This window comes from Emydura macquarii, unplaced genomic scaffold (genome assembly GCF_026122565.2).
Source record: "Emydura macquarii macquarii isolate MOO-44397 ecotype Brisbane River unplaced genomic scaffold, CSIRO-AGI_Emac_v2 contig_3343, whole genome shotgun sequence".
In the NCBI taxonomy this organism is placed as follows: Eukaryota; Metazoa; Chordata; order Testudines; family Chelidae; genus Emydura; species Emydura macquarii.
Window position 1 is genome coordinate 6,970,888 of NW_027133480.1, and position 11,328 is coordinate 6,982,215.

The following is an 11,328-nucleotide window of genomic DNA, read 5'->3' on the forward strand; positions in this document are numbered from 1 at the left end:
ATCTGTCAATTTTTTTTTATTTGAATTCTTCCAAGTCTAGAAGTGTTGTCTACAAATATTGCAAGAGAAATTAAGTTCCAACCTCTCATCCTGGCAGGCAAAAATATCCAGTTTAAGAAATAAAGATCCTTATTCAATGCAAATGTTTCTGAGGAGGAGGAGAACTCTTTAGGAGGGAGTAATTTTCAATTATGTGAGGAAATGAAAAATGTAACCATCTTGAATTTTTGCACCAATATTTACAAACGTTTCAAAATTTTCCTTTTTGACCTATTTTTTGATACTCTATTCCCTACATTCCCATATAATGTATTGATGTTTAAATGCACCAGGCAGATCAAAGAGAATCTTCCCTTTAGAACATTTTAAGATTTGTATGCAGTAATCAGTTGTATAAAACTCCATTTGGTAAAGGAAGGCAGTGTTACATAGTGGCTAGAGAAGTGGACTGGGATTCGGGACCTAGGTTCTATTCATGGTTCAGTTTGCTTGGTGACTTTGGACAAGTCATTTCACCCCTCTGTGCCTTAGTTTCTCCATCTGTAAAATGAGGATCAAGTGTTTTTGAGGGCTATAGATTAAATGGAAAATTTCTTACTGATAATTTGTTTTCAACTAGCAGCTTATTCTACAATTCTCGACACCTGGGGTTGCTCTCCTCTCTCTGCAGCTCAGAGAGATGGATCAAGGTGGTGCCAAACAACCTGGCTGCACCCTCTCAACGCATCCGGCAGCAAGCAGGAGCAATTTCCAAGCTGTAAAGGTTGCCTACCATAAATTATCAGAAATTTTCTGTTTTGCAGCCCAGTGTCTCCCACAATTCTAGACATCTGGGAAGTAGTGAGCAGTGATATATGATGGGGGGTGGGGGGGACTATGAAACAAAAGTTTGACAGGAAAGAAGTACTACCCACCCAGCCATCTCCCCACCCCTTGCTGTTTTTGTGAGCTCATGCAGAACTCAGTATTATTTCTGGGCCACTGTCTTGCAGCACCCTCCTCCCAAAGGAGGCCTCTGCAGAAGACAAGGACCCCACCTTGTAGTGCTTAATGAAGCTGGAGACCAACTGACTGCTTTGCAAATTTCCAGGTAGATGCATTTGTTCATTTGTTGCTAAAGATCTCATGGAGTGCACCTAGATCCCTTCTGGGACAGAGCCTCTGATGATTTGTAGGCTTTCATGCTATGTAGTGTAATCCACTTAGCAATGGAGGACTTGGAAGCTCTGAGTCTTAGCATTTTGGGTGGAAGGACACAAATAGGGAGCCTAATCTTCACGTAGATTCTGTACACTTGAGAGATTGTCAGTGCTCTTCTGGCATCTAAGGTGCTACACCTTTTCAGTTGGATGGTGTGGTTTTGGATGAAGGAAACACAACCTCTTGGGAAGTGTGGAAGGAGGAATTGACCTTAGGAAGAAAGAATTCTGGTGTCAAAAGTACCACCTTGTTCTCATGGAACACATAGTAATGCTTCTGTATAGATAAGAATGCCTGTTCTAATGCTCTCCTGGCAGATGTGACAGCTACTAAGAAACAAGTCATAATAGCTAAATAAAAGGCTGACACTGAACTCAGAGGCTTGTCAGAGACTTCAAAACTAGCAGAAGGCCCATTTGGGAAGAGTGGCCTGACACGCTACTCTAGCTAATCAAACTGCTCACGTCTAGCCCTGGGGATTGTCTGTCAGGGAGCCAGAGGATCCTGCAAATAGCACACAACTAAGAACAGACACAATGGCACTGGGGTGAAAGCCTGGATGCCTTTTTGGAGAAAGTCCCAGAATGGTTGGAATTCCTGGATTTCTGGGATTCACATTCCCTCAGCACCAGTTGTTGAATCTGGCCCAGACAGGGGAATATGCTTTTAGTCTGGATACTTTCCTATAAAAAAAATGATGTCTTAACTCTGGAGAACAGACTTAGTCTGTCTAGTGCTTCCTTCTCAATAGTCAGGCTGTTAAGTTGAAGCTATTTTGGGTCTGGATGAAAAGAGAGAGGATTGTGACAGGATGTCTGGTCTCCACGGATGCTAGAGTTGGGTCTCCTGTTTCAACTCTTATCAGATCTGAAAACCAAGATCTCCTCAGCCATTGAGGAATCACCAGTATTATCATCACCTGTTCTCATTTTATTTTCTGGACCACCTTCCCCAGTATTGGAAAGGGAAAATGTGTAACATAGGCCCTGTGGCCAACTGTGTGATAAGGAATCTGTACCCATGGATCTGGGTGAGATAATCAGGGTCCAGAATTCCCAAGGGGAGGTTAGAGAGTCTGAACAAACCCCAAAGAATAAGCAATTAAATCAGCTGGTTGTACACAATGTTACTATGTATAAATATGTCAAGTAAGGTCTTTTATGAAAGCTTTTAAAGTTCTGAATTTGATGGTGATTGACATACATGTGTTCATAACCACGATCTGTATATCTGTCTGTCTCTCATACATAATTATGATTGTAAACTGGTGCAAGTTCAGCATCACCTCACAACAGAACAGTGAAGCAGTCATTCAAGCAAGGAGGGAGGAGTCAGGCAGGAAGGGGACATCTAGTGTTGTACAACCTAAGCAAAGGCAAATGAGGGGCTTCTAGGGTTAATGGGGAAAACACTGAGTCATCCCAGGTAGAATTTCCCCTGCCCATAGTAACCATGAGTGCCCATGCCAGGAGGGGGGAAAGGAAAAAAGCCCTTTTAAAAGAAGCCTTAAAACAAGTCTTCATCCAGAAACTGAGGGACAGCCTCTGAGAAAGAATCTGTGAAATGCTGCATCCCCTCTGTGATACGGGGTACGCTCTGAAACTGTTCAGAGGCAATAGGTTACTTACATTAGAAAAGGGAATCTGTCAGATATAAAAGTGTGAAGTCTGAAGTAGCATCTTTGTTTTTCTGCGTTACTTGTATGTGTGTGCTTTACTTTACTATTTCATCTTTGAATCTGATTTTTCTGTTAAATAAACTTTTTGTTTTTTACCCTAAACAAGTCTGTGGTGTGCAAATTGTGTGGAGTGTATGTGCCAAAGTGAATTGATGAGGGGCTGTTTTCACACCTTTGGGGGTGTCTAACCAGAGAGAAAAGTCTGAGACTCTGGTAGCAAAGAACTCTGGAGAGATGAAGTTGGGGAGATCTGTCTGATAGAGCCGTTGGGGTCACCTTACAAGCAGTACCTAGGCTGGTGGAAGCCAAAGTGAAACCTTTGCTTTGTGGGCTGGCTACTGGTGTCAGGGTTCTGAGCCATAGTCGGATAGGCTCCCAGAGTTACAGGGCAGTCAGTGACGCAACCCCTCACTGGTCTGGGTGATCCCCAAAATGTCACACTGGGGTCTGCACCCCTTGTGAAGTATTTTGGCCTCTGCATTTTTATGATTCTCACACAGTTTGATGAATGAGGCTGAACATCTAAACAGCAAGATCAAATACCTCCTGATTCGGGCACCACTTGGAATTGTTGCCCCTACGCCTGCCTTTTGGTTCAGGTCCTCTTTGATGTGGATCGCTCTGAGGGAAAGGAGGAACTGCTCTGCCCACCTCATTATGTCTATTGCTTGTGTGTGCAGTGCTGGACTCCTTGTTTTCCCTTGGTTGTTTAGTCAGATTGTCTGATTGAACCAGGACCTAGTTTCCCCTCAGGATCCGCTGGCTTGACCACTCTCACCTCGAGGAGGTTTTGCTGCGGCTCCAGAGGCCCTGGATTGTTAAGGTCCCCAAATGAGCTCCCCAGCCCTCCAGGCTGGCGTTGGTTGTGGGGACTAAAGGATCTGGAAAGCAGACGGGCATGCTTTTGCTGACATTGTCGTGGGCTGACCACCACTGTAAAGAGTTGAACACCTGTATTCAAACCTGTACTTCTTTCATTTGTTCCATGCAGTGATCCCACAGCTTCAGTATGAAGGCTTGAAGACTTCTGATATGTGATTGTGCCCATGGAGTGATTCCTATGCATGACACCAGGAGTCCTGGCAGTTGGAGGCATAGTGTTCTGTAGGCCTTATGTGGCTCTGGAGTAAGAAAATTTAATTTCTGGATGGAAACAGAGAATTTTTCTTGGCATTGATGATGAAGCCATGCACATGGAGATGATTAAACATCCAAGACGTGGCCCTTTGTGCTGCTGACTGCGATGGAGGGTCTGATCATGATGTCATTCCAGAAAGGGTATGTGTTAGTTCCCTGCAACCTGAGTCTGGTTATCATCACCACCACCATCTTTCTAAATCCCCAGGGGCCAAGGACAGGCTGAACTGGAGTGTTCAGTACTCAATAATGTTTGCTGCCATGGCAAACCTCAGAAGTCTGTGGTGGCACAGTCTGATGGGGTTATGGAAAATATGCATCCGCTAGTTCTACTAAAGTCAAGAAGTCCCCTTGGGACAGGAATGACACCACAGAGACCAAGGTCTCCCTCTGAAATTTCATTTTCTTCATCCACTTGTTAAGCCCTTTGAGGTTGACAATGGTTCTGATACCCTTCCATGTGCCTCTGCATAATGATGATGATCAGAAGGAACCAGGAGAACCTTACTTCTGTGGGACCACTCTCCGACTCTCTTATCCAGAGGATGAGGAATTTTGTTCTGAATCGGGTTGTTTGACATGATCATCAGAGCTGGGTGACTGGATGAAGAACTGATGGGTGAAGCCCCCAGCTTCAGGGAGTATCCCTGGCTCACTATCTGAAAACCATTCCTTTAGGAAATGGGAAACCCTGCCTCCTAGATTCAGTTCTGGGTGGAGGCATCTGAAATCTTTGTCATGAAGTGAATTGGGGAGAGGGGGGACTGAGGTCCCTCTTGAGACTTCCCCCCCCCAGACCTTGATCCTTCTGTTTTCCCTTTGGGAATCTGCTGGTACCTCTGTGCTGATGAAGAGTGAGAGAAGCGCCTCTCTTTGAAGGCTGGTCTATATTCTCTCCTGAGGGCTCTTAGTGGGGAAGGGAGAGCCTGTTTGGATTTTGCCATATTATCAGTCACCACCTTAGCCTTGGTTCCAAAACCAAAGGAGCCATGCACACGACTTGCTTAGAGTGAATATCCACCTTCCAGGGTTGGAGGCATACGTGGTTCCTGGCTACTAAGCTGGAAGCCAGGGCTTGGGCTGAGGACCTCATTGCATCCATTGAGGTATAAGCTACAAACTCTGTTGCTAGGAAGACTTTCTTTAAAGTGGAGCCAAACTCAGGGTGATCTCTGTGCTTAAGGGCTTTGATATCTTCCAGTCAGGAAAAAGAGGCTCCTGCAAAGCACATAGCTGCCAGGGATGCTCAGAAGGTGATGGAGGAGGCTTCAAAGCCCTTCTTGAGAGTGGCCTCCATCTTTCTATCTGTGGATGTCTTAAGGGAGAACTCCCCCGCTGAGGAAATAACCATATCCCTAGGGAGGGATACTACAGCAGCATCAACCTTCCTTACCAGCAATGGAGTCCTTGGTTTTTGGATGTTGTAGAGCCTGAGGTCACTCTTCTTAATATACTTCCCATTATCAGGCTTGTTCCATTTATCCCTAATCACCTATTCGAAGGAGGAATGAAGGAGTATGGCAGCCTCGGGAGGATTTTGAGGGGAGGAGTTTACTCACAGAAGTCTGCTCAGGTTTGAGAGCCAACCAGCTTACCTTCCTCAGAGAAGGTGTGGGGTGGGGAGGGGAGGAGAGGAGTCAGAGAACAGAGTTGGTAGGTAAGTTAATGGTGAAAAATCAATGGAAAACTATGGAGCTGAGCACCAAGATAAACTAGAGAATTAAAATCAATGTATTTGCTTTTGTATCTCTCTCCTGTAAGTCTAAGTAATTAATATATATAACAGAGTGCTTCACTTGGTTAAAATATGATTCCCTGAAACATAAAGATTGTACTCATGCAGTGTGCATTTTAAACTTCTAATAGTAGATACATTTTCAGGTAACTGTTTTCTCAAAATCACTTATCTTACACTAATTAGTAGTACTGGGACTTTCTGTTGGTAGGGCAGATGGAAGGGAGAGAAAAAGACTAATACCCCATTTTAATATAACTTGCAAAATGTGAAATTACAGCATGCTAAAGGCATCTAGGTATGCTTAACACTAGATGAATGAATTATGAACAGTGTTATGGAGACACTCATGCTAAAAAGTATATTTCATGGTATTGAGTATGGAATTATCAAACCTATTTAATTTCATGGTTTAATTTAAATAACATATTTAAATATAAATTACATATGATGCAATTATGTGGCTTTTCTGTATTTCTCCATTGATACCTGTAATTCAAACTGTACCAGATGTGCCTAACTCTTTCTCTACTAGAACACGTCATTGCTTGACCCTCGTAGCATTTCTATAAAAGTGTGAAAAGTGAAAATGTCCATTTTCCTTGCCTAGCTTCTTTCCTCATTCATCACTAATAAAAAATACTCCCCACCTGCCGAATTTGGATGTGGTCCAGTGTTGCTAGAGGCTTCAGGACTCAGGTCACCAGATTTTCTCTCTCTGGTGGCGGAACAAGTTACCAGTTTTGCTTCTCCAGGCCGTTTTTATTTTAAAACTTGAATTTTTATTAGTTTTCATGGAATATTAACTAATTTCAGTTGATAGCTCCTTTCCCCCTCTCCTGAGGTTAGGAATTACCAGCATATTGACACTTGAACCATCTGGCTTCTCTTGTACAGCACCTATTGAGTGGGTTTGCCTTTGCTTTCCACTTCTGCAGCAAGGAAGCGCGAGGAGTATTGAGCTCAGTTCAACAGGTGCTGTAGGCAGTTTTTCAGGCGCATCAGAAGTAGAGCTGTGTCCTGTTGTCACAAGCCATCGACTCTCACTTTGCGAGGGCATGGGCTTGAGAGGGCAGCCTATGCTCTGCTGTCACAAGCTATTGACCCTTGCTCTGCTGGAGAACGGGTCTTTGAGTTGGACAGGCACGTAGGCCTCAACTCCACCTGAAGCTGACTCCCATGGGAGAGTTAACCAAGACCCTGAGGATTCCCATGGAGAGGGGAACCCCCCACAATTGGCTCATGGGTAAGTCTTGCAAACTCCAGAGGTTCTGGTCCCAAAAAGGCAAAAGCAAGCACCCACTTCAGAAGGTGGTATTTCATATTGTTAATGAGCACATGCTGTAAAAATTGGTTTAAACCCCTTCTTTGCCTTCTCCCTTGAGAAACTCTTTGCTGGGGCTTTTATCTTCACAGGGACAATCAGGGCGTTCAGGAACAGGCTCACTACCTTTTCCTTACCCTGCAGCATGTCTGGGCCTGCAGAAGAGCCTGTCACTCCTGTGAAACTCTGCCATGGGCTGCAGTGTAATGGGCTTTTTACTAGTCTGGTTTTCAGCCTGTGGCTCCTCACTTTGCTAGGGAAAGGGGCTCTGAGTCTGACAAATGAGAAGGAGAGTCTCTTTTTGCCCTTTCCCTGCTCCACAGGCGGACTCCACACTTAAGCATGAGGAGCATTTCAGGCAGTCTGTGTCCAGAGCAGAGACATGTGAGGACTCCATTCTTCACACAGCCACACCATCACTTACAGGGAGGTAAGTGTATCCCTTCCTCCTTTCATGACGACTCCTGTTTTTAATGGGTAAAACTCAGAGAGGTGTCTCCTATAGTATTTACAAGTGTGCTAGGATCCTGGCGGAGCAGACAGCATCCTTCCAGGCTCCTGGGATGATCAAGCAAACAGGCTAATCCCCAGTGTCAAGGTATTTGTATTATACCTCTTCTTGGCTGAAGGGGTCCCCAGACCAGGATGAGCAGTGTGTTATGTCCCTCCTGTAAACAGCAACCCAATGGTGGTAAAGCAGCCGCCTCACCAGTGAAAGACATGAGTCACAACTTCAGAAGGGGACATCCTTCCAAAAGACCCTATGGAAAATAAGATCAAGGATACACTACATAGAAATTGTAACCAGTCAAACCAAAAGTTTTGTCCTGTATTTGATAAGGAAAACCAATTAGGTGGCAAGCAAGTGGCTTATCAACTAGGGCTATGATTTTTGTTTCAAATGAGAGGTCCCTGGGTTCTATTCGGCTGGGACTTGTGATCTATTGCTCCTAACTTAATGTACTATACAGTACTGTAAGGTAAGTGACTGTTTGTTTTTTTGTTTAATTCCCAGGATATAATGAGAGTTCTAAGCCCATAATATATACTCTAGCCGTCCACTAGTTATATTTGTGTATTTGTAGAGTATTCTGGACACTCTAGGCTTGTAAAAATGAACTGGCAGTTGAAGCAGGAAATCCATGTAGGAACTGCATATACAAAAAGAAAGAAATAATTTGACCACAAGATAGAGCTAGTTTAGTACTTTCTACAATAATGTATATATACCATATAGTGCAATATTGTTAAATTTTCAATATAGTAATACTAGTGCTAGATTAATACTGCTGTGATAATGTGGTTATATTTGTCCTTCAGCTGTGCCTTTTTTCAACCATGTGAAAAGGTCAGATGGTTAACTCCCCCCCCCCCCCCCCGTAGTCTAGTGAATCTTTACTTGGCCAAGTTGATCTTCATTTTTCATTTATATAACATATATCAGGGGCAATATGAATGATTTCACTATAATCTCTGATCTTCTGCCAATTAAGGATTTTATCTAGCAGAAATTTTGTGGCTGTGGTGCAGACTTCAGAAGGCTGTGGGTGTTTTTTGTGCTGCTGGTAAATTTAACTCTCTGATATGACTAAACATTTAGAGTCTGGAGTGAGTCTGAAGTGTTGGTCCTATAATCCCTTGTCTATAATACTAGAAGTTGCCTGTAAGATGGTTTTTAAAATGACATCCAAGGTCACTTTTTTGTAAAGTGAGTATCTTTCGAATACTTTTCATGATTTATATAGCATGTCAGAACAGTGACAAGTTTACTGAACGTGGATCCCGGAACTGGGGGAAACTGAAGTGATAACATCTCTCATTTGGTACTTACTATTTTAAGTAATTTAAGGAGTGCCAATAATTGTTTAGCACTTATTATCATGGTTTTTACTCCTTACCAAAGCTTTTCTGTTGAATTGGTGGCCTTGTCTCCTGGATTAGCTACAAATAAAAATATATTTAACTTTAATTATGCTGTTTGCTTTTTTCCCACTGTTGGTTTACTATTAGCTAGGTATGTTTGGACCTCTTCTCTGTTGTGACACTAGATTTTAATGGACCCACTAGTCTTGGCATATGTAGCATATAACTTTCAATAGTATTGTCAATGGAAATTATTTATACCCTTCTCCTCTGCTGGACTAGAATTGGTCGCAGAGAGTGTATTATAATGCTTTGCTCAATGTAGTTTGAAAAGCCTCAAGAAAAGATGTTTCCACTATTTTTCTGCCTTGTGCTAGATTTCAGCAAAGTTAGGTCCCAATTCTGCAAAATGCTCTATGTGGATGGATTCTCACTGCAGTAAACGGGGCTCTGAGCTGGAGCAGAAACAAGGACTTAGTGCCCGATCTAGAAAGGAGTTGAGTACCTGCAACTCCCATGGGAATCAATCACCTTTATTTTTATGCCAGAAGCAGAAGTGCTAGAACAGGAGCCAGGTTGGAGTTTGAATTTTCCCAGTGAGTTACATTACCCACGCACAGCACTGTCAAGATGTGTCAAATTTATCTGAGAGAGAGAATCTGAAAGCTAAATGCCGCCTTTGATCCACTTATTCTTGCTGAAAGTATCAGAATAGACTGACTTGACTATTCTGTATTGCTCTCTAAAGATTGAGCCCTACCCTTCAAGAAGACTTGAAGAGGGAGAAGATGTCTTTATACTCTTTTGTATTTCTTTTTTAAATTAAAAAAAAAAAGTTCTTCTTGATTTTTGTCTTAGGGATTGCCTGCACACAAACTGGAACAGAAATAACAATCACTTTTAATTCATGCCTTCAATTGTTGTATCAGTTCATTTTGCATGTCGAGAAACCTTGGCTGGAGGTTTTGGGGGGGAGGATGGTGGCACTGATATGGATTGAGAGCATGCTCAGCCTTTCATTGAATGGGAACAAGTGTTGAATCTTTGACAAAAGGGCTTTCCTTGCCATTGTCTGTTAGGCATTTGAGTTAAGTACAGTGAGATAGCTAAGTTCTGTGACACAGGGAATAGATGATAATAGGTATTTAAAATAAAAAAATCTCCCAAATGTTGATTTGGAACCATCAAGTTTTGCAGATAGCTGGCCAGTGTAATTAGGTGATCCTATTGTTACCTTCATCCTCTTTCTCTCTCCCAGTCCTCTGGCTTGCAATGTTTGGTAACACATCTTGTCTAGCATCTAGCTTCACTTTAGGCCCCAGTCCTGCAAGAAGCTCTGTGAAGATGGACCCCTGCATCTGCTGGCAGCCCCCACTGCAATCAGTGAGGCTCTGATGCACTTAGCAGGACCCTAGACTGTAAGCCTTTATAGAGCCTAGTACACCGGGGTCCTGATTCTGATGCTGAGGATGCTGGGGCTTGTGCAAAATCCTAATAAATGACCCACATGGATATATTCGGCAGAGTAAGTGAAATTTGCTTCAAAAGCGATTGTTATTTAGACTGCTGAAAAAGCTATTCTTTATTTTTAACAACTTATTTGTCACCTACATACAAGAATTCAGTTAGGGGCAAAGAAATCAATCCTGTCAGAAGGGATGATCTAAATGAGAGGTATTTGGCAACTCAAATTATCTTAATTTATGGGAAAAATTATACTGGAAATGGAACAAAACAATAGAAAACCTAAAATGGTGGTGCAGTAAATGCAGCTGAACAGATTTTAGATCCTCATGGCATGCAAACAGTATTGTGGCACAGATTCTTATGCAGTCTTGAGGGTCTAGAGCTTGGACTCAACAGGGTAACACACTTGAGCTAAAAAAGGTTTTAAGCCACACTTAATCAACTGGAAGTCAGTGTCCACAGAGCTACATTCCCCAGCATCCTTCCCACAAGCAGGACGCCACAATGGTAACTCTGTTTCCCTGTGTTAGATTTTGCTTCATTTTCTTAGGTTTCTTTGCTTCTGTTATAAATATATTTCCTTCCTTTTATTAATGGTTGGTATTTTTCTTATAAGTGATATGTTACAATATACTATGGTAATGCTTAACTGAATTCAATGGTACCAGAAAGTCTCTCTCAAATGCATTTCACAGCTTCTGCTAAACTTCTTAAAAATTATTTCTCTAATTATGGCCTATCACATAAAGATGTGATACATATACATACACACACGGACTACATGGGAAAAAAGCCCCTGCAATTTGAAGAATATAAGCTTATTTGCTACCTACTATTAATAATTAAAAAGAAAACAAACCTCCTGGTGCTCACTTCTGTTTTTAAAAATTACATACAATAATTGGTGTTAAGACTTTTACACTA